The 25,400-nt window shown below is 39.0% G+C and overlaps 1 long non-coding RNA gene across 2 annotated transcripts in view; it reads right to left on the bottom strand.

Annotated features, from left to right (window-relative positions):
• The window catches only part of LOC140738932 (uncharacterized), a 191,594-nt gene that overhangs the window by 162,091 nt on the left and 4,103 nt on the right, over window positions 1–25,400 (bottom strand). The window lies entirely within an intron of this gene.

Genomic DNA, 25,400 nt, shown 5'->3' with positions numbered 1-25,400 from the left:
TCTGGGATTTGCCTCCTCTTGGACATGATATCAAATTCAATAAGCTGGGCAAACTTCTTTCTCTGTTTGTTTGGAACTGGGCAGTTATTTTCTACACTGTCCATTGAAATCTTCTGAATGTTGAAAGGGTAAGGTAGAATGGACACGGAAGGGAGAGTCACCCAACAGACCATGCTCTCTTCTTGCTGTTACCATCAGGAAGGAAGCACAGGGGCTTTAGGCCCCACAATACCCAATTCAGGAACAGTTGTTACCGTACAATGATCAGGCTCCTGAACTGGTGTGGATAACTTCACTCATCTCAACACTGATCTGATTCCACAATCTACAGACTCATTTTCAAGTACTGAACAACGCTTTCTCAGCATGATTTATGTTTTTATTTGCACAATTCATCATGTTTTGTATATTGGTTGTTTGACATTCTTTGTTTAAAGATAGTTTATCATAGATTCTGTTGTATTTCTTTACTTCCCTGTAAATGCCTGCAAGGAGATGAATCTCAAGGTAGGATATGGTAAAATATATGTACTTTGATAAAAAATTTACTTTGGCTTTGACTTTGCCCAGAGGGCACAGTCTCAGACTCGAAGGATGTCCCTTAGGAACAGGGATGAGGAGGAATTTCTTTTAGCCATAGGGTGGTGAATCCATTACCACAGGCGACTTTGGAGCCAAGGCATTGGGTATATTTAAAACAGAGGTTGACAAGTTCTTGATCAGTAAGAACGTCAAAGGTAATGAGGAGAAGACAGAAGGATGGGCTTGAGGGGGTTAATGATTCAGCTATGCTGGAATGGTGAAACAGACACAAAGGGTCGAATAGCCTAAGTCTTCGGGTCTCATGGTCTAATCAGTCTATAACTTAAAGGGAACTATGGGCTAAGTTAGCAACAGTTTTGCAGTATCCACATGCCAAATACTAATTCTGCTCCTGTGCCTAGGGTCCTGGGTATTGTTGCTCAATTGTTCACTTTCCACTGGCACCTCATACACACTGCATGTCATAGTTTTTACATTCTTTTTTTTTGGTGTTCCATCTCTCGAACCTCTTCATTCTGTATCAATCAGACAACTTCATCAACAACTTATCCTCAAGGCAACCTTGGCCTTGTCTTGTCAGATATATTCAAGATTGTTTAATGTCATTTCCAGTACACAAGTGTAAAGGAGATGAAACAATTGTTACTCCAGATTCCAAGCAGCACAAAAAAAACACAATAAGATAAAGAAGTCAATAATTTTAAAGTATAATAAATATAAATGCATAAGATAGCTTATATATATTGCTTGATCGTATGCCCATAAAGTAATGCTAGGGATAAGAGTATCTGTGCATAAGGCGACTGAAAGGAAATGAACAAAGTAGTGTTTGTGTGGGGCATGGAGGGATGAGTTAGTGGGTGGCTTTATCCTATCCATCCCTTTCCCTACCCTCTCTCCAGCTTAAATCTACATTTTTTACCTCTTAACCAGTTCCTTTGATGAGTTTTCAACCAAAGCTAACTCAGTTTAGCTTTCCCAGATATTGAATGATTTGCCATCACCTTTTGAATGAATTGTTGAGAACAGAGTCAGACCAGTATGGTCCTTACCAACCCTACAATAGGAAAGAAGGTTAGAAACATAGTCTGGTCAACCCACTCCTCGCATACATCCTTCCGCTAGTCCCAGCTCTCTACCTGATAGACCTCCTCCCCAGATGCCTGTCCAGAAGAACAAGTAAAAACTGAAGAGACAGGGGGGCTACAGATGCTGGAATGTGGAGTAACACACTTAATGCTGGAGGAACTCAGGCAGAATGAGACCATCAGACATAGGAGCATCATTAGGTCATTCAGCCCATCAAATCTCCTCCGTCATTCGATCATGGCTCATATGCTATCCCTCTCAACTCCACTCTCCTGCCTTCTCCCCATAAACTTTGACACCCTGACTAATCAAGAGCCTATCAACCTCTGATTTAAGGAGCCTCAGGACTCACACCACCAGGTTCAGGAACAGTTGTTACCCCTCAACCATCAGGCTCTTGAACCAAAGGGGATAACTTCACTCAGCTTCACTTGCCTCATCACAGAAAAGTTCCTACAACCTATGGACTCTTTTCAAGGACACTACTTCTGATGTTCTCAATATGTATTGCTTATTATTATTATTATTATTATTATTATTATTATTATTATTATTATTATTATTATTAGTTTATTTTGTATTTGGGCAGTTTGTTGTCTTTTCCATATTGGTTGAATACCCCAGTTGATGTGGTCTTTCATTGATTCAGCTATGGCTATTATGGATTTATTGAGTATAGCCACAAGAAAATTAATCTCAGGTTTCTAGATAGTGACATATATGTACTTTGATTAAAAATTTACTTTCAACTTTGAACTTTCAACCTAATGTCTTGGGCTCCACAGTCACTGGTGACATTGAAATCCACATATTTATTACCCTCTGGCTAAATAAATTTCTCCTCATCCCAGTTCTAAAGGGATGTCCTTATATTAAGAGGTCCTAGACTCTGCCACTATTGGAAACCAAGCCCACTCTATCTAGACCTTTCAATATTTGAAATGTTTCCTGACAGATAAGACCCTGATAGGCTATTCACTTGACTCTTTTGAACAGATTACGGTATATGCAGATTGCCACTGGGTGCATGAGGTTATTCTAGTTACCTCTATTATAATGATTTGTATTGATTCAAGAGACATAGAAGGGGATAGGGGGTGGGAGTGTGTGTGTAAATCTAGTCGAGGTGATTCACTGTTTAATTTATTTCTACTTATTTTTCAGGCACTACCAACAATATCATGAAACAACCCTTAACTACAGCTTGAACTGACATCATTCCCGGCATACTGAGTTCTAGTTCTTGGGCAGCATCCAAATGATTCTATTAAGTGAATGACCTGGAACTCCCTGCCTGTAAGAAAACGGTGTCAATCAGTAGTTTCAGAAGAGGATAGACCCTGTGGGAATATATTGCCAGAAATTTAATTGCATGACACAGTTTTGTCACTGTGATACACAATTAAAAATTACTTTTTCGTGGAGTGAAACATGACACTTTTAGAGTGGCTGCATAGAATAGTACAGCACAGCGCAGGCCCTTCAGCCCACAATGTTGTGCCGATCCTTTAATTTTCTCCACCATCAATTTAACCTTTCCCTCCTACATAGCTTTCCATTTTTCTGACATCTACCTAAGAGTCTTGTTTCTTGTGTATTTGCCTCTACCACCACTGTCTGCATTGCATTCCACAGATCCACCACTCTCGATCTAAAAAGATTACCCCTCCATATGTTTCTCTAATCACCTTAAAATTATGCCCCCTCATACCAGCCATTTCTACCTCAGACAAAAGTCAAATCAGATCCAAAAATTCCAAGAATAGGCACAGAAGTGTAGATGGATCCACGGTGCTTATTAATAAAGCTCTCAGTTGAAATCCAGGTGTAGAACATAGAACATTACAGCACAGTAAAGGCCCTTCAGCCCATGATGTTGTGTTGCCCTTTACCCCACTCTGGTCAATCTAATCCTTCTGTCCTACATAACCCTCCATTTCTCTATTATCCCTGGGCCGATCTAAATGCCCCTAATGTATCAGCCCCAACCACCACCCCAGCAGGGCACTCACCACTCTCTGACATCTCCCTGTTATTTCCTCCAAACACCGTAAAGTTATGCCACCTCATACTAGACAAGTTAACTCTCACTGGTGAAAATTTCCAGTGCCCAACGGGAAATCGCCCCAGACACAATTCACTGCTTCTAACATTTACCTGGAATGAATCATGCAGCTAGTGATATCATAGATTGTACTGTATGCTGAAGACAAGAGATTCTGCAGATGCTGGAAATCCTGGGGAGGGATTTTGGCTCAAAACATCGACTGTTTGTTCACTTCCATCAATGCTGCCTGGCCTGCTGAGTTCCTCCAGTACTGTGTGTATGCTACACGATATGTTTCCTCCATTGCCAGAAGAAAACTATGTCCTGCTGGGATATTTAGGTTTTATTATTGCCGTGCTGAATGAGAGTACTTTAGCTACTCACAATCATCCTTCTCTGTCCCCACTCCCACACTGTGCACCTCACCCAGAATAACTCAATTAAAACCAGCCACACACTAGTATTCACTAGCCTCCAACCTGCCCCCAATCCTATGACCAAACATACTCCAGGTCCCAGTTCATGGAAATGGCACAACGCTAGCCTTGCAGAGCAGCCAATTAATTGAGTGTCATGGTAGCATAGTGGTTACCACTACGGTTTACAGTACAGGCAGCCTGCATTCAATTCTTGTTGCTGCCTGTAAGGAGTTTGCATGTTCTCCATGTGACCATGTGGGTTTCCTCCAGAAGCTCCTTTCTCTTCCCACTATCCAAAGATCCCCGCCCCCCCCTCCCCCCGGTTGTGAGGTTAATTGGTCATTGTAAATTGTCCCATGATTGGGCTGCGATCGGGGGGATTGGCGAATGGCGTGGCTCAAAGGCCCGGAAGGGCCTATTCTGCTCTGCATCTCAATAACGAAAGAAAATTGGCAACAAACGTTGCCTTGCTGATTTACCCACAGCACAGGAACAAGAAAGTTAAAAAAAAACACTGACTTTCAATGAAGTGCTGGGCAGTCAGTTCATCAATCCAGAAGTGTTTAAAATCTAGTTTGCATTTTTCAACGTCCACTGATTTGATACACTAATATTTCTCTGTATCAGCTTCTGAAATATAGAAAGATATAGAGCAATATAGCAAGGATACAGGCCATTCAGCTCAACCAATCCATGCTGAACATGATCTCCACCCAGCTAGTCCCAATTTCTTGCACTCGGCCCTTATCCTTCTAAGCCCCACCCTGTCACATCCCTGTCCAAGTGTTTCTTAGATAATACCTCAATTACTTCTTCTGAAAGCTCTTTCCACATGTGGATGGTAGTGTAATGGTTAGTGCGACTCTTTACAGCACCAGCGATCAGTGTTTCAGGTTCAACTCCCGCCGTTGTCTATAAGGAGTTCCTGTGTTCTCCCTGTGACTGTGTGGGTTTCCTTGCGTGATTCAGCTTCCTCCACATACCAAAAATGGACGGGTTAGGTTTAGTGAGTTGTGGCATGCTGTTGGCGCTGGAAACGTGGAGACACCTGCAGGCTGCCTCCAGCAGATTTGTGATGCAAATGGCACATTTCACCGTATGTTTCAAAATACTCTACCAACTGAAATACGCCAAGCTAATGGAACATTTTAAAACACTTCTAAAACCCTACTTTTTTAATTTGACCTACTTATAGGATTGCTTAATACCTGTTAATCTTGATTAAATTTATATAATTGGTATGCCTGATTACATTTTATTCGACATAATGTTTGTCTTTGCTTATGATTTTTAATTTCAAAGGTTTCAAAAGTACATTTAATGTCAGAGAAATGTATACAATATACATCCTGAGATGCTTTTTCTTTGCAACCATCCACAAAAACAGAGGAGTTCCCCAAAGAATGAATGACAGTTAAATGCTAGAACACCAAAGTCCCCCCCCCTCAGCTCCCCTCCCTCCCATACGTAAGTGGCAGTGAGCAACAATCTCCCCCCCTTCCCCCCACCAGCAAAAAAAAGCATTGGCACCAGCCATCGAGCCCTCAAGCACGAGCAAAGCAAAAGGAAAGACACAGATCTGCAGTACTCCAAAGACTATGTTGTTCACCCGGCATTCGACATACCCCAGGCTCGCTCTCTCTCTCCTTACAAATTGCAGGAAATACAGAAAATTTTGTATCTTTTTTTATGACTATAGTGATTCATTTTTATAATCCGTGTAAAGCACTTTGAGCCTGAATCTTAATGTATGATAAATGCTATATAAACAAAGTTATTATTATTGTTATTGTTATCTTTACATGTGACAAATAAAGCTAATCCTTATCCATCCTCTCTCTGGATGAAAATGTTGCCTCTCAAGTCCTTTTTAAATCTTTCCTCCCTCACCCTAAACCAATGTCCTCGAGTTTTGGACTCCTTCCCTGAGAGAAAGATGGCTGCCACCCACTTTATCTCTGCTTCTCGTTATTTGAAACATTTCGAGATGGCAACCCCTTATCATCCTGTGTTCCAAGGAATAAAGACCTGGCCTTTCCCTGTAACTCATTATGTGGCCTCAAGTTGGGTCTTCCTTGGAATTTCCAACTTAAAATTATAGTGAGCACATCATTTCAACAGAAATCACATTATTAGCTTCATGGGACAAACATAAATGAATTATGAATTAATCCTTCCCAAGTTTACCTACTCCCCATCAATAAGTGTGAACATTTGGTAATGCATCTCAGAAATACAATGCTGCTCATATATCCTTTACTAAACAAAGAAGGCATTTCAAAAGTAATTCATTGCCTACAAAGTGGTTTGGACACTCCAAGAGGGAATGTTAAAGAACAATGCAAGGGCAAGATATTCTTACTTTCTGCTTAATAATTTCATCATCATTGTTTTACAACATGATTAAGGATTATAAACAATTGCTGAACCAAAACCTGGGTAAAAATGATCAAAAATAATTATTTATTATTAATTTTTAAAACTGCCATGCAATCAGAAACTAAATATTTTATTTTATTAAACTATAAAAATCTTGTTATTTATCATGTAACATAATCATAAGTTATATGATAAGCTATACATATTTCTTATAATTATAAACAAAAATTTGATATGATACTTTTATCATTTTACTTGTAATTAAGTGTAAACTTGGGCCAACATGAAAAAGAAGTTTAAAGAGAATGACTGTTACTCCAGACTGGACACTGGAGTATAAGTAATCTGGTTGTTTTATAAATAGCTACCCTTCAGTTCCTGTTTTAGGGGAAGAATTAAAATTGAGCAAATACTTATTTTTTACCAGTTCATCCCTTTTGTTGAATAACTGCTAACTATGCACCTTTACAACTATTTATAATAAACTCAAATACATTTACCTTAAAAACATCCCTTTTAATCTCTGATAGACATTAAAATTGTTACATCCCTAAACTTTGTGACATTTTACATATTTAAACAGTTTGTCTCATGATGTTTACACAATCATAAATCTAAAATGTGCATATATTTGGCTTTCTCAAATGTGCTGAAGGTTAAACATCTTTACAATATGGTTTGTAATTCATTGTCAAGATAGGCAACAGTTATCTTACAATTAAGTTTAATATTTATAGATATATACGTATATTTGGATTTTTGTAGATAGAACTAAACCATTGTATGTAGGTGTGAATTCCTGGTAATTATCCAATCATTTTTAGAAAGTAGATATTATAGGTTGATATAACATATATTAAAAATGTCAGAAGAACATAGAAATGGCAGCCAAAATAAATAGCAGGTTTGAGCACATCAAATGAGTTCAAGCAATTATAATATATATGAACCAATTTATGTTCTGGAGAATTACTAATGTGTTTAAGCTGTAATGTTAAATAAGTTGATAAATTCCTCATGGATAACATAAAATAGAAATATTTGCTATAAAACAAGTATGTGAGTTTATGTTTGAATAAAATGAAATGCTTCGACTTTATTTGAAAAATATTTTAAACTGAACAGATTTTATGATTCCTTGTATACCTAAAACAAAATTAAGAATATGTAAGAGAAATAAAAATAAGTACATGCATTCATGCAATTTTTAAAAACTGTTTTTTTTTGCAGTGAGGATACAGTATAAAATGTGGATGACAATTATCACTGATCGTAAATGTATCACAAGCAATACATGCCTAGGAAAGGTGCTAATTAAATAATTGATATTCAAGGCTATGCATGCTTATTGTTTATTGGCACACGCAATTCAGGAATGTGAAAAAGCGGACATTTTAAGTCGATCGTTTTGTTCACCATAGCTATTGTCATAAAATGGTGGCAACACAAGAAGACCTGTACTCGACAATAGATTAATACAACTCTTTCCTAATATTATTAGCATACAGAAACATGCATATTGCTTTCTAATTAACCTTTAATTTCAACAAAGAAAGATGTTATGAATTTCTATTGACTCATATAACATGCACATTTTAACCATAAGCTTTGTCATTTACATAAGATGATAAATCAAATTAGCATCATCCTCAGACAACTAAAATTGCCCACTGCAGATTTTATAGCAGTATTTTCTATTTTATAATTTTCTTCAGGACTACTTAGTTTACAATAAAAAAAGACAATTTTGCACCTTTTTTCATTTAATGTACATCCATTATGAAAATATAACATTTGCATGATTCTCTGGGCAAGTGTCTGTGGGCCTCATTTTATAAAATAATTAGCCTTATTCGGAAATGCTTGTAAAAAGAGCATTTTAGATTATGATGAAGCATATCTTTTTAAATTTCTATTCCAGCTCCTTTACATTCCTGTTTCCATTATCCTGAACAAGATTTATTTGATTGTGTTTAACAATTCTTTGGCTACAGTCACATATTTTTTCATATTTAACTAAAGCTTTTGATATGGTGTTTGGTGACAATGTGACCAAAATATAATATTTTTTCATACTTCTATAAATTTAAAATCACATTATTAACTCCAGCCAGCTCATTGAACAATATCATGTTTTTTTAAAATTTTCATTATAACTAACTGCTTAACAATAAGAATAAGGAAAAGTTTAAGAATTCTACTATAACCACTTGGATGATCTAAATAAAATGATTATTAATTTCATGACTTTATTAGGAGTTGGTAATACCATATGTCATGTTTACACATAGACATAGATACACATTTGCTGTGATCAATACAAAAAATTTAAAAATAATTTAGAAGTTTGCATATCGTCAACCAACAGCTATTTTGAATTAGTCTTGATAAATAATTTATGTGTAGTATATTCCTTAAACCCTTTAGACTTAAGAATTTGAATGATATTTGAAATACAATTACTGTAATTTATTTATTAGGCAAACTTTGTTTAAGTGCTTTTTGAAGCCCATATCTAAGCTGGTGTCCAATTGGTTGGCATGTTAAGGGTAATGAAACAATGTTTCTCTCAATTGTCAATAGTAACACCTTAAACAAGATGTTATCTTATTTACCATTAGCAGATTTACATTATTTTTACTACATGTTTAATATGGCATTAAAGTCAAAGTATGGTATTAACCTGAAATATAGGTTACCATACAGCAAAAGAAGTAAAATATGTTAAGCAGTAACATTTAGATTCAAGATTCAAGTTTATTTGTCACATGTACATTCAAAATATACTGTGAAATATATTGTTTGCTTTAACAACCATCACACCTGAGGGCAGCCTGCAAGTGTAGCCACACAAACCACGCCCACAATGCCCAGAAATTATCAACTGGCTTCTGAAATACACGATCTGCAACAAACCCAAAGAACCTAAACTGAATTTTGTATTGGAAATCTAAAAGCAATTGCAAAATTATTTGGAGAAAATTGTAATTATCCTTGACATCAGCCAAAATTTAATCAGGGTAATGACGGAGCCAAAGGTGTCAGCTTTTGGGTCAGATGTAAGACAGCTTCTATATATTTTTTTACTACAATTCACATTTTTTCTATTATTTCTATTATTATGTATTGCATTGTACTGCTGCCACAAAGTCAACAAATTCCACGACTAACGCTGGTGATATTAAACCTGATTCTGATTCTGAGGCCACCCCAGAGATGGATGGATGTGAAAAGCATGGTGTCATTGGAGAATGAGGAGGTCTATTAGTGGCTTAGTCAGTTGTCATTCCTCAAACAACAGCAATAAAAATGATCTGATCTAACTAAGAATTCCACATAGATTTTGTGTTACAATCTCTGAATTTTGACAGGGTCTGTAATTCTTAAGTATTTACTGTTTCAAAAATATTCATGATTCTTCACCACATTTACTTAGCTTGAAACTTAATTATGTCCCAAAATACCTCCTAGTGAATTAAGTAAATGAATTTTACTACATGAAACTGCCCATTTTTCTGATTGAATATTAATTTATAAAGCTAAAGATCAGCTTTATGTAACACAAAAACATCAAAACATAGTGTGAAATGTGTTGTAAGCATCAAATCAAATCAACAGAGATTGTGCTGACGGACACTGCACAAGTGTTGCCAGCATAGCATGCCCTAACCCTAACCCATATGTCTTTGGAATATGGGAGGAAACTGGAGCATCTGAAGGAAGCATGTGAGAACATACAAACTCCTTCCAGACAGCAGCGGGAAATGAACCCCGATCTTATAGCTGGTGCTGTAAAGCATTGTGCCAACCGCTAGGCTACAGTGTCACCCTACCTCTCAAGGAAAAATAAAGATGTGCAATTTCTATGCCTGCATCATCCCATTGTAGAATGTCCCAAGCTACTTATGGTCAATAAGATGTTTTAAATATAACAGCCAATTTGCACCCAGAAAACTGATATTAGCAACAACTAGACCATCATAGTGTACTGATTCTACTGTGTATGTGCATGTATTTTATTCAATGTTTGTTGTTTCTTTGACCGGTAAACTTGTATAAAGGGAGTAGAATCATAAGAAAGACAAATTTCTGTTTCACCTATAATGCATAATTTGAAAAAATCTATCATAATTAAAATTAAATTTACTAAAGATTCATTTAAAAGTCAGCATAGATAAAGTTCACACATTATTCAACTTCCTTCATTTCAATAAGGTAATTGAATCAAAAAATTAAATTAAATCTGATGTTTATTACTTATTTATTATTATTATTATTATTATTATTATTATTATTATTATTATTATTATTATTATTATTATTATTATTATTATTTATTTCTTTTTGTATTTGCACAGTTTGTTGTCTTTTGCACACTGGTTGATTGCCTGAGTTTCTCCAGAACTAGAAAATCAAGCAAAATCCAACTGATCAGATTTTAAAACAAACATAATAGTAAACAAATATCCACCATGATGGCTAGATCATCTTAATTTGGGTTTGTGTACTATTTTTAGACTTGAAAATAGAGTGTGCAGTCATAATTAAACCATTTATTTTCTCTGTGTTTATTTTTGATCTACTAACTTTCTCAACAATACATGGGTTGTCCCAAGCCTGGATACAAAAGGAGGAGGGTTGGGCATGGGGCTCGCAGTCCCATCCCTTAAAAATCCAGTGTTATAGAAATGCCAACAGAATCCAGGGAAATCATCCCTGGGAGAGGAAGGATCTTCAATGGGCTATACCTGGGGATGACTTGAAAGACTGGCCCAGGACAGAGGACTGTGGTGAGCTACTGTCACCGGCCTATTCCCCCCCCCCCCCCCCCCGTAGGGGTAATGGGCTTATGTAAGTAAGGAAACTGACGTTTTAGTCTCAGAAATCTCATATTCCAAATGCTTATTTTCAGCAACATTTATTGCAATTAGAAAACATAAAATAAATTTAACAGTAGGTGGCTGTTTATTTTTCAGTTAGAAATATTTGGGTATTCCATACACTGAAGATTAAACCAATGTTTAGAATAGTAAAGAATAGAACAATTTTTAAAATTCATTTTTTATGTGGTGGTATGGCATGAGCAGCACGTATCGCCCACCCTAATTTCTCCCTGGACTTGAAGGTGAATCAGACTTTCTAGTGAAAGCGTACACTCACAATGCCGATTGTTAGGGAGTTCAAGCATTAGAGCACATGACAATCAGGGTAAAGCAATACATTTCCAAGTTAGGCGTGTGCATTGTTTAATGGGGACAGCAAGCTGCAAAGTAGCCCTGTACCTGTTGCCATTAACCTTCTTGGAGACAAGGGTTGAACATTTAGGAAGTGAGATTGGGGAGGGGGTGATTCTGTAAGAAGCTGCAATGTATCTTACAGAAACAGAAACTGCAAAAGAGGATGGAGGGTGTGATTTTAAAGTGGAGAATATTCAAGTAAACTGCTCTTTCCTGGATGGTGTAAGATGTCTTGCCTGTGGTTGAAGATGCACTCATCCAGTTGAATGGAGAGTATTCCACTATATTATGTTTTTGTACACAATGAACAAGCCTTCACGTGTCAAGGTGAAGTCAGTTACCTTGATGCTATATTATTAGTGCAGGATACTCAACCAATCACCAACCATAGGCAAAGCACATGAGGACAAAAGTTATAATTCAAACACATTTTTAATGTTTGCTGTCCTACAAATGTTAGAAGATTCTTTGTTAGATGTTAATGAAAAATGTTAGAACCGTGTAGAATGTTAGTTCTTACTTTATGAAGTTTTTAAGTGACAATTTTTGGTTCGTTTCTAGGCCAGGGGTTACCAACTTGGGGTCCATGGACCCCTTGGTTAATGGTAGGGGTCTATGGCATAAAAAAGATTGGTAACCCCTGTTATGTACTGTATTGAAACTATAAAAATGTAAATATTATGCATCTACTATCTAAGAAAACAAGAGTTTGTTATAGGCGGGCACCATTCAAGTACAATGCCAAATTAATCTGCTATAAAACTGGGTAGCATGCCATTAAATATCTGACCCGATATGTTGAGAAAAATAATTTCTTCCTCATCTCCGAATCTGTTGAAGTTAAATTTAGTATAAAATTCAGGCAAAAGTATTAGAAGTTATTAGAGTGCGGGACGTTATTACGTACTATGCATGCGTTTTGTTTTCAGTACGGTATTATTCGGCGGTGCAGCTAAACAAAAGATAACAGGTTTAAAACAGGCTTTTGTACTGATATTTGAATTGTCTGTTAATCGGAAATTCTCAAGTACAATATTGTGTTGTTTGATTTTGTATTTCTATTCAAAATTAAATCTGATCGGTCGCTTTATAAACAAAATCATAGAAGAGTGAAACCAAACTTTGAATTATGGAAACACTGTATAAGCTTGGCGAACTCAATAGGTAAGGAATTTTTGGAAAGTTTCGTCTGAAAACGAAAATAAAACGCTTCCTTTTTAATAAACGTTTATTATGCTACGTTGGGTTCTTGATCAAATACACATTCATATTTCTTTTTCACAGCCACACCGAAGAAGCACAATATGCCTTACCATTAGTTTCTCTCGCAAGAAGCAAGCGCAAGAGTTTTTTTATTTCGCATAAACCCGACTGTTTCAATTCGGGTAGACACCACCAATGCTTTCACCCACCGACCACTCGCAGTGAGTTCGCAAGTTCAGTTCCCCTGGCCATAAATTATTCGGGCTGCACATTTTTTTCTGTCTCTAAGAATTCAGTGACAAACCAGTTAATAAAGTATCGCTGCTCTGCTGCAGGATGACATCCATTTAATTCGCTCTAGACTCTGGAAGATGCTCAAAGATTCACATGAGATATTCAAGTGGTTTTTAGGTATTAGTTCGGAAGGGCGAATTAACTTTTGTTTTACAGATGCTGGAGGGACTACGTTTTATGGGATTAATACGTCTGGGTGTATTTTATGTATATTAAGTTTAAACTTGATTTCCCATTGCTGCTCTTTTGTCCAAATGGATGTCAAAAGCTTCAACCCTTTCCTGAGAAAATACTGCAATATATTTCACTGAAGTTCTGATTTCATATTTTAAAACTTTGCAGTTCAGAGAGGATCAACAGATTTCCGCTTCCAGTCAGATGCTTATCATTCAAAGTGGATGTGTTATTCATTCAATTCGCAGTATAAACACTATGTCGAGTAAATACAGTGCAATTTTAGCATTGGAACTAATTGGGACAACGTTAGCAAAAAGATGGCAAATGTGAGGAGCGATCGACTGGTTTGCAAGAATCATTCCTCGTCACTTGCAGGAGAGGACGGAGCTGGAGCTGCAGCGGGGGTGGAGTGGGTGTGTGTGTGTGGGGGGGGAGAGACACACGCGCTAGGGCCGTCGCTAGGGGAAACAGCCAATGAGCGGCGACGGACGGGTGTTCCCGCGTCCGGGGCACGAGCGAGCGGGGCTGATTCAGCGGAGCGGATCGGCAGCCTGGGCATCAGCGGGGCAGTGAAAGAGCCGCGGCGCCGGGCACTCGTCCCCCGCACACCCACACTCCCTCCGCCTGCCGACTGCAGCCAAACAAGTTCAAATCCAAGGTCGGCGAATGAAGGCAGGAGTCTAGCCTATTTACTTCAACCTAAATTAAAACATCAAGTAAAAAATCTCCCGCGGAAAAAATCAATGCATTCTCGACTCACAATCTCGTTATGGCCTTGAATCTTATTGCCTGCCTGCACTGCACTTTCTCTTTAACACTTTATTCTGCATTGTTATTGTTTTACCTTAATTGTTACGACCTCAGCACACCGTGTAATGAATTGAACTGTATCCAACGTAAGCTTTTCACTGTACATGTCACAATAATAAACCAATTCGCCAATTAATTTAGTCGCGTTGATGTTATTCTTGCTTTTAATAACAGAAAACGAGGCTCTGTGCTGTTGTACAGAACACACAAGGCAAAGCTATACGTTTGCATATCGTAAATAATGTTCAGCATCTGCGGAGAGAAAGACAAGGCTCTGGAGAATGGCAGTGACTGAATGATTAACTCTATTTCTCCCTTCTCAGAAGCTGCCTGACCTGCTGAGCATTTACCAAGCTTTCTACTTTGATTTAGTGATTCGGGTCAGTGACATTTCGACCTGATCAGCTTCCAACAGAGGTTTTATCCCTGTTCGTCCCTACACAGTTGCTACCTGGACTGATAATTATTTCCAACATTTCAATTCGTATCTGCTGCATTTTACTTCTAAGAAATCCAAAAGAAAGGAGCAAAACTCAACAGAAGTACCTAGCTATGGAATTTAGATTGCAAGATCCCAAAGAACTAGAATTTCGATCAAAAAAATCATGTTTTGTCAAAATATAAACGTTTTCCCCCAAATAATAATAATAGTTTGTGGAAAGTATGACCCTGTTTTTTTTTTACTTGGTTTACCCCACTCCACTACTGAATCCATTGATTTCTGACAGGAAGTATGCTCTTAGTATTATTTTATTTGCACAATTTGTCTTCTTTTGCATATTGATTGGTTGTCAGTCTTTGCTTATAATTGTTATTGCAAGAAATCGAATCCCAAGGTAGTGTATGGTAACATATACATGCTCTGATAATAATTTTTGCTTTAAACTTTGAATAGGCAGCGCTAGTGCTTCCAATTCCAGCTCCTACCCCATTCAGTTGTGTTGATTCCTAGACTCCTCTTACTCAGTCTGGGTAACCTCCCACACGAACAACGAGTTCTCTCACTTTCCGTAATTTCTCTCTCCAAAACAAAGCAACCCCACCCTCTCTTTTTCCATTCCTCATTCTGGTTTTCATCTCAACGCTTCTCTGTTTCTCACCTGCCCATCACCTCTTGCTTCCCTTTATCCAGTGGTCCACTCTCGTATCACCTTTTTTCTTCAGCCTTTTAACTATTCCACCCAAGTACTTTTCACCTCCCACCCACCTTCCCCCTCACTTGGTCTCATCTATCATCTTCCATTTTACACACCTTTCACTCCCCCCCCCCCATCTTCTTAGTCTAACGTCCTCCCCCCTTCCTTTCCAGTGCAGATGATGGATCCCGGCCGAAATGGTCCACTCTTTATTCCCCTCCATAGATGCTCCCTGACCCGCTGAGTTCCTCCAGCATTTTATGTGTGTGTGCTACTCCGGATTTACAGAATATGCAGAATCCCCTCGGTTTACCACTTTTAGCTTTGAAATGGTAGCGCGAAAGCTTCCAAGTCAAGGGGGTGCCCGTTGAATCATCAGAAAGAAAATGTTGACGTAAGAGATTCTGCAGGTGCTGGAAATCTTGAGCAACACCCACAAAACGCTGGTGGTAAATTACCAGGCCTAGCAGCACCTATGGAGGAGAATTGATCAGTCAAGATCAGCCCCTCCATATCTTTCATAAAGACCATTTTTACAGGAGGAAACCAGAGATCCATGAGCTGGTCCTCATTCAGGGATCGGAGACGGAGAACCTTTAAAGCCTCTTAAAATTCATTTCAGAGGTTTTGTCCTGGGAACAGCACAAAAGTGCTATCAAGAAAGTTAATCTGACGGTAGCATATAGTTTCACAGAGGTACTTTGATAATAAATTTACATGAAACTTTGAACTTATGCTGCCTGACCTGCTGAATTCCTGTTCTGGTACAGTAGGTGTGACCGCAACGTTATACCAGCTCAGGGCGGCGGAGTTTGGATTTCAATTCCAGGGCCGTCTGTACCAAGTTTGCACATTCTCTCCGTGCCCGTCTGGGTTTCCTCCGGGTGTTCCGGTTTCCTCCCGCAGACTGGTTAGTAGGTTAATTTGTTATTCTAAATTTTCCCGTGATTTGGCTAGGGTTAAATAGGTGGGTGCTGGGGGGCACGGCTCGTTGGGCCGAAGGTGCGGTATCTCTAAATAAATAAAAAAAGGAATAAGTATACTGTCGGTTGCACTGTCAATGGCAAGTCTATAGCCGAGACAGTACTTCCACTTTCTCAACTGGACCTTTAAGTCCCTATAGTTGTAAACTGTAAACTGGGATAAGTCGGAAACTTGGGTTCCATGGCTAATATTTTGACTCTCATAACGCACCGTGACTTTACCATGGACGGCCTCAAAGCCTGGTTGCGAACGGAGCACACTGAGGCATGGGACAAGTGACCCCATCCCGTAAAACCCTGAGCAACAGGAGCTCCAAAGTCCTCATCCCTGAGAGAGGAAGGATGGGCTACACCTGGGGTCAACTTGAAAGACTGACCCAGGACAGAGGATTCTGGAGAGCTGCTGTCGGGCAGCCTATGCCCAGTAGGGGTGACAGGAAATCCTTCAAAAGCTCCTGATCATTTGCAGTCCGGGGGACTTGGCTGCGCACAAACTGGCTGCCGAGCATCCAACATTACAATAACAAATGGGGATATAAAAATATATTTTCCTTAAACCGCCACGTTTGCCAATTCATTGAATTAAATGCACAGTGTGGTAGTTTGACTTTGACACAGCATTCGAAACCATTATCCCCGATTCTGGTTTAACTACTAGTTCCAGTCCAAGGAGTTACAGGCTGCGTCGGGAACTAGAGCTAGTTAGAGTTCCCTGCGCTGCCTGTAAGGAGTTTGTACGTTATCCCCATGACCTCTGGGTTTCCTCCGGGTGCTCTGGTTCCTCCCACAGACCAAAGGCATACGGGTTAGTAGGTTAATTGGCCATTGTAAAATATTCAGTGATTAGTCTAGGATTTAATCGGGGATTGCTGGACAGCACGGTTCGAACGGCTGGAAAGGCCTACACTGTATCTCAATAAATACAAAGATAAAAATAAATAAAAGAACGCCCAATGTGCCCCCACATATCAAACCCATCTTCCCCTATGTGAGATTGGCACCTCGTTTCCGAAGGGCAGCTACAATTGCTTCTTTAATGAACAATAAGGAACCTTTTATGAGAATCCTCCCACTACATTGGCCTGAGGCAAATCTAGCCTGGTAAACTCATCGAGTTCCTTGAATTAGGTACGATTTTATGGAACCTCAAGTAGATACTTTAACTTCCCCTCACACTCTCTACATGTTTGCAACTACGAAGAGGCATTGGACGTACGCGGGAGAGGTTTATATCTTTATCAAAAGGCTCATGTAATTAAAAAGCGCAGATGCAATATTTCAACATACTTAAATTCTGTTCTAAAAACAGACTACTTAACTAGGTGACACTGGTGTGACATATGATATAAAACGCCCTCATTACAGAGACTAAAATTGTCTTTCAAGGCAAAACATAAAACAACAGCAAACAGACAAGCAGTGAGCACTAACTTTATATTCCAGTTTCAATATAGCACCCCTCAACCCCCACCCACCGTCAGATTTTCCAAAGCCCTGAAAATTTAATTCTTCTGGTGATAATTTGGGAAAATACCAAAACTAAAAGTTGAGCAGATATTTTCAGACTGCATTTTTTTCTCGCTAGCACTGCGTTGACATTTAGTACTGACCCAGTAGGGAAACAATGCCGCCATTCATAGCACTAGACGTAGATTTCAATCGACTTAAGCGGATACAATGAGATGTGGTCATTCAATGGTTACCCATATTGTGTTCTCAAATTTTCTCTCAGCCAAAGTATAATGACTCGGTATTGTATGGGCGCTTAGACAAGGGCTCGGAACAAGAGACACTAGTTTTGTCTGACGGTGTGAGAAAGTGGTGAAGGGACCTTTTCTTCCAGATGGTGTTAAATTCAGCTGCCTTTTTAACATTGGCCTTGCACTGCAATCTGCCGCTCCTTTGCCACAATAAAGAACCCCTGGTTCCCACAAGTTAACATGCACAATCACGCAGTCTTCAAACTCCCTCCAACTTGTTTTCTCTGGGCATTGACATACGTATTTGCAGATTGTACTTTAGCATGCAGTACCAAACACCGCACTTGTTCAGATTTATTCTGATGGTCCGCTCTTTAAGGACATTTTGAAATACTGTTATAGAAATTATATCCACAACGCACTGGTTTATAATAAATTTAAATAATCTTATGCATAAATATCCCCATCGTTATCAATAGTTGAGGAGCATTGATTCTTAGTCCAAACTCTTGAGTTAACAAAACGGTGAGGTCATTACATATGGATCAAAAAAAAACTTTAAAACTCATCATGCAAAAGAAAATAAATAGTATTTGATCAACAGTGTGCGTTCTTTAAGCGAATTGATGCATTGAAAAAAAATCCCTGTTTTATCCTAACATCAGAATTCAATATATTATTATTTCGTGGTATAATCCCAATTTGGACTCATGTTTTAGACAGCGTCCCTTTACTTTCAAAGGAAGTAACCGTGCACTTTGTAATGTAAATTATCTTAAAACAAACAAAGGCTTTAGATAAACAGCAGTTAGTGACTACGACACCAACTGAATCTACAGTAAACAGCAAACTCGTTTACACTTTTACAATGCAAACGTTGTTTGTCCCAAACAATGCGTCTAAGTAAACAAGCAAGTAGGCATGGATGGTCATTACAGTAATAAAAGTTCAGCAGGCGTGTGCCAGACGGCTTCCGACTAAACAACATCTATTGGGATTTGAGAACATAAAAGACGACAGCAAGGTTCATAGCTTCCAAGTTCCCCAAACCCGGTTTCCCTGTTGGGGTATAATGGCTCGTTATTCAGCGAAACTATTGTCCACCAGGGAAGATTACTCTCTTAACTTCTAGGGAGCAGCACATGCAGTGATCCCAGGAGGGAGTGCACAGACGGATGTGGGTGGGAAATGCCATCACATTTGTTTTAGAGATAGAGGGCTGTACTTGACAGTTTCTCGCTCCCCCCCCCCCCCCACCCTATCCCAGCTGCCTCTCATCGACAGCGCCCGGGCACGACATTGCGGCTTGCCCCCCGAGCGTGGGAAACCGAGCGGCCAGCCGTTCACATCTACTCAGCTCCGTTTAACGGAAGCAATTAGGCGCAAGCTTCAGACTTCTCTCCTCCCACCCGACCCTTTCACGTCTGCACACGTTCTAATTATTTCAGTTCGGGATGCCAGTGCAGTTTCCTAGATTTATCCGATCATCCTTAAAAAAGAGAGAAAAAGGTGTCCACGTGGCTAGCGATCTGCTCGACGTGCTTTTGACTTCTTCGTTTAATGTCACTTTCATTTCCAAAGCTAGACCCAGAGTAAGACTTTTTTTTTACAGTTTTGACATGAAGGGAGGCGATATCGTCTCCACAATGCCTTTCTGGTTCATTGCCTTCCTCAAGGAAACCGCGCATGAAGCGCAAAGCATCTTGAATTAAAAAAATAACCATCAGTCTCGCATCGTGCTATTGAAATCCGCGTCTCCTCTATTCAATCGCCTATAGGCAGATCGGTTTATTTACGCAAACACTGTTTTTTAGCGTGCACATTAACGCGTATTCTCCTTTCTTTTTTTGAGGGGAGGGGGAGAAGACATGTGACTTTAAACGCCAACTCGTAGATGTTTCTTTAAACTTCTGTCGCATTCTCCATTTATAAAAAAAAATCTCTCGCTGATATTTTCCGAGCGGTGATACCAAAAGTCCCCTTGAGACCTGTTATGTTTTACTAATTTAAAACATTTTTATCACATTCACTTTCCCAATTAAATTAACCCCTCCCCCGCCGACATACATATTGTGAAACAGCCACGTAAATTGCTCAGAAGTAATTTTTCAATCGTACCATCAATAGCTACTTTCTCTAGCACAGTTTAATATTTCAGCTACAAAATTGCGATATGTTTTCAATTTTTTTTTTGCAAAAGTTAAGCAGAGCTAATCGGGGCAAAATGATCCGAGCAAGCGTAAAACATATTACTCAACTTCTGTGTTATAGTTAAGTTACAACCACCGACACTTTGCGTCTGACAGAATCGCCAGTGATACCTTTATTAAGCACGTTTTCAGAATGAATTCTGCAGGCATCCCTTCTGTTCAACTTTGTTAGAGTTTAGTTTCGGCGTATACTTTTTTTTTCTGTACATTTCCATCATGTGGCTTTCCCTCTGCGTCCTCGAAGCTTCTCGAAGACCCTGGAAGCAGGTTTTACTTTCGGTTATCTAGCTTTATGACGGGCAAATACACTCATACAGCTAGATAACCAAAGATAACAACTAACTTCCTTAATCCTTGCGTTTCCTTGGCGCCTTTTACACCCGCAGACCTGTATTCTGAAACAGATTTCGCCATGTTCACATTCACGTTATGCTCCTTAGATTACTTCTTGGCCCAGAGACGTGCATCCGTGTGCACCAGCACTGACAGGGTGCATCGAACCTCGAAGTTTTTGCCCAACTTCCGCGGAACTTAATATTCAACATTAGCACTGCAGGCTCCTGGTTTTAATACCATGAGGGGGAAAAAGCCGCCCCGTCGGCGCAATAGTCTCGATATGATCTGTTCAGAGTTAGAGTGTGAGGTACATCCATCCCTCCACAGGCCTCTATTTGCATTGTAAATCGTTTCCTTCTCACAATGGCTGTAAGAAGACGTTGAACCAACTGCACTATCCAACGCAGCCCACATAGCGTAAATATTTTTCTCTCTCTTTTTGCCTAATCGCAATGGAAACTGATATAACGGTTAAGCAAGCAGAATGCGATCGCCCCAGTTGTTGCCGGATCGTATCTGTTTTTTAATGGCAGCGGTGGCAGGTTGATTATAAATAAATATATATATATACATATATACACAGTATATTTAGGAAAACGGTCCCCCATCAACGCTGGAGAGCTGGAAAGGCAGATGCCGCCGCACCATTGCTGCCGCTACTAGGGATCTGAAGACGGATCAGGGCCATCATTGGGATTGCGGTGCCGAAATCTGGACCAACCCGGCGAGGTCAAAGGTCCTGGACCGCGGGAGACCAAGGTAATGATGATGTCATGAGAAATTTCAAGTACACGTTTATTGATATGCATGGCTGATCAGCCGTCAGCTCCCGCCGGAAACAAAGGGACTCCGATTCCAACCCCCACCTCCTCCTCCCCCCACCTAACCCCAACACCTTTATTTTGTCGACAGACCCAAAACTGCCGCGGCCCTATTGCTTTCGTTCCTGAAAAAAATGTGTGGACAATCCTAGTTCTGGAGGACTGTTTCTCTCTTTGGACAGATTAAAGCATCTCTGATCTGGGTAACGTGCATTTTCCTTGAATTTCTGTTCCCTTGCATTGTTGCTGCGTGACATTTTACAATTGCTTAAAAAATCAGGCCTTGCTATTCGGGAAACTGGAGAATTGCGCTCTCTACGCAGCGAGTCCACGTATAAACACGCAAACATTTCGCTCTGCTGTGTGATTTTAAAAAAAAATCGCTTCCCTTCATAGTCAAACGCTGGCTGATACCGGGAATTTTCAATTAAAATCTACTTGATAAAAGTCAGCGTGGAATGAGAACGGAGGTGAAAAGTTAAACAAAATGCCTGAGAGCTACGTATCAAGCTGTCCTTCGAATGCGTTATTCTGTTATCGTGGTCCACAGTACCTGTAGTAAAGTATTGTTTAAAATCTGCATTACGAGTCGTGTCATTTTGTTTCACAGTCCAGTAGAACGGGTCCTGAAAAGGTTATTAAACAAACTGGAACCGTCTGCTTAAAATGACGCTTTCCTTTAGACAACCAAGGATCGCGTTGTTTTCAAAGAGGTGTAAAACAGGATTCGATATTCAGAATCTAGAGTTAGGAAATAATAATTGGCTCTACGTTTAGTTCACTGTTTTAAGAAATACCTATTTACGTCACATTGCACTTACAGGAGAAAATGAGCTAACATTCCCATTCTGTGCTGTTGGCCTTGTTATTTTGTGCAGCCATAGTATTAGCTGAATCGCCCTGGTTTGCCTGAGCACCGAGAGATATGATCTCTAAGGCTACCTTTAATAGCTGATTGGACGCAACGTCCCCTTTCACTGCTATATGTACGACAACATCCCCCAGATTTGTCGATTAGTTGTTATCGTTCACCAAGTGAGTTTCCTCCAAGTCAGATAACTAACGTGGAATCGAATTACGCCTGTCTATTTAACCAGAACGGAGCTGCATCATTTGTATTAATGCAACAACAGATTCTGATGTTAAAACGTAATTAAAATTACAAAACAATGACTTTTCTTCTAATAAACTAAACTACCCCTTTTTAAATAGTTATTATCAAGTTTATTGTCATTTAACTATATACATATATATAACGTATATAAGCATATAATGTATACAGAAACGAGACAACGTTTCTTCGAAAAGTGTAAAGCTCAGTATAGTACACATAGCACACGTAACACAGAATGACTTATGAAGGTAAGAATAAAATCTACAGATGAATCACGTATAAATAAAAAATGCATACATTAAATATTGTAAGGATTATTGCAAAATATGTGATAAAGTTGCTAAAATAGTATCCGTGGAAATACCTCTTCATTTAGGATTATTGATTCAGATATCTGTTACATACACGGTTTTCAATGATAGACACTGTGCACAAGTTTCTTTTCCTTTTAAGTGTAAAGCAAAGCTACAAAAACGCTTAAATCGCTGCTCTTTCTGATTATCATTTAGAATCTAGTATTATGACGGTGGAGAAGGCAGTATCACCAGTGTAGAGCCATGTGATTCAATGGTGTTAATTTTCCAGTGGCCAGACCCTAATTTTATTATATTACTTCTCGAGATGCCCACTATGATTATGATATCAAAATACGAAGCAAAGTAAGAATGAGAGAGCATCGTTCATAAAATGAATATATTAAACGCCTGGAGTAGTCAGAAATGGGCCAGCATCTGTTTCAGTTCTATAAAAAAATGTGGGAATTGGTGTAAAACAAACGAAAGGCTTTAAATGGCACAAGCCCGCCACAGCTCAGAGATAGGTCCATTTTGAATTTTAAAATAATGTTGTTCAGTAATCAGATAATTCAGCGAGGGCATTTTACATCAAACGCGTCGTTTTCATGAAGTGTCACGATAAAATGTAACAGTCAAAAATTAACAGAGATGGTTAATACAGTATCCCCAAATACCAAGACATTTTCCATTGGTTTTAAGATCTGATGAGGAGAACCATCTCAATCCATTTTGACATATCCTTTCCTTTGCTTAACTATTCTCTTAAGCGAATGACAATGTGTCCAATTATTGCAATGCATGTAAGGCATAGAAGACTGAAGAGCGAACAGATTGATGGGAATCTTTCGCGATACGTTCAATCTTTCCCATCGTAGAGGGATTATTGCCGAATGTAAATATAACAGCTCCAATTCTCTTTCCAAAATGTTGCATATTATTTCAAAATACAAATAGTCCAGAGCAGAAGACATTGCAATAAATTCTCGGTAACATCGACAGTTATCAGTACATCTTCTTAAAATAAACAGGTGAACACATTCAGTTTAAGCGTAAAGGAGCAAATGACTGTTCATATAGTTGTCACCTTAAGGTCTCACTTGAAACTTATAATACTGTGTTAAATCCGTGATAGGTGTCTGGACATTACGATCAATGCAGACGATCAGTACATTGCATTCTCTGTCAATGTTATCTTTTGTGAATCAAAATTCAGCAAAATATGTACTGCAAAATGCAATGCATAACAGGAATCAATTGAACATAGATTTAACTACAAAGTCCAGTTAGCACAGGAGCTGGGTGACTCGACTAGGCCACTCAGTCACCCGAGCTTGTTCCGGATAGGTATGTGCTATTCACATTATATGGACGCGAAGCAGCAATTTCACAAGATGTATACATAACCGGTTAACTGTGCCATTTACAAGAGAAAGTCCTTTAGAGCTGACGTCACTAAAATGTACTAGCTGCCAAAAATGATTGCAGAAGTAAAGACCAGCTGTCACAGAGTTTGCCTTTCACAAGCAGCGGTGTGCTTTAATAGGGATAATTATTAAAGGCATGGCAAGAGGCGGTAGATAACGTGACGATTATACACTCGTGTTTCATTAGTAAAGTTACCAATTTCAAACCTGCCAATCTTATTTTGCCACCCATTTTACTCAATATACGCATTTGGCACAATAAAGAAGGATTAAGATCACTTTATTAAATGCTTACTTTCGCCAGTTTTTCATAATTGAATTAAGGGTTTAAGTGCAAAGAGGAACCTGTAAACATCGGAATGTTGGTTAGTTTTACCTTAAGGTTGGTAAAGGCACCCTTGTTAAAGCAATGCTCACAAGTCCCTCCATGCAATTCGGTATCTAAACTGGATGATGATCATCGATAGATAGCTACAAATGTGGGAACTCATATTCAACCATAATATCGTATATGATCAAACAGGTGCAGGTATTCTAAGGCAAATAAATCACAATGGAATTTGCGATATGGATATCGATTGCCCAAAACATGATTTATCGACATACGTACAATGAATACTCACTTTGAAAACACAAATTAAATGTGCGTTTAATCACATCTTTTTTGTTGAGTCAGGTTTTATATTGCAAAGTGTCAATGCTATAGTATGCAGGTGATTGTCATACCACCGAGCCATCTTCCTATAGGTCTCTAGGTGGATCTGGCGACATTGTGTGGCATGGATCTGAAGTGCCCTCGTGATCTAAAAATATTGCAACGCCTACACGCTAATATTCGGATTTTATAATTGCCTGTGAGTGTTACGTGTGCACGTGAGATTAATGTGATGCATTGCTATAAATACACGGACCTACATACGACGTGCTGCCGCCCTAATTTCCCTTTAGATAAATGGACGTTAATTAAAGCTAACAGTACTGAGTCATTCTGGGGATCACCTATTTCTTTGGAGATGGGTGTTAAACTGTGAGTAAACCGCAGACCACCAACTCGAGATCTTGCTGCTAATAACGGGCATTTTGTCTGCTAAAGGCCATTTATTTATAGAATCTGTAGGCGGCTTTCTCTACCACTTGACTTACATTATTTGCTAATCTCCATTACATTCAACTTTGATTTTT

Source organism: Hemitrygon akajei, chromosome 2 (assembly GCF_048418815.1).
Source record: "Hemitrygon akajei chromosome 2, sHemAka1.3, whole genome shotgun sequence".
Taxonomy (NCBI): domain Eukaryota; kingdom Metazoa; phylum Chordata; class Chondrichthyes; order Myliobatiformes; family Dasyatidae; genus Hemitrygon; species Hemitrygon akajei.
This window is presented reverse-complemented; position numbering and strand designations above follow the sequence as displayed.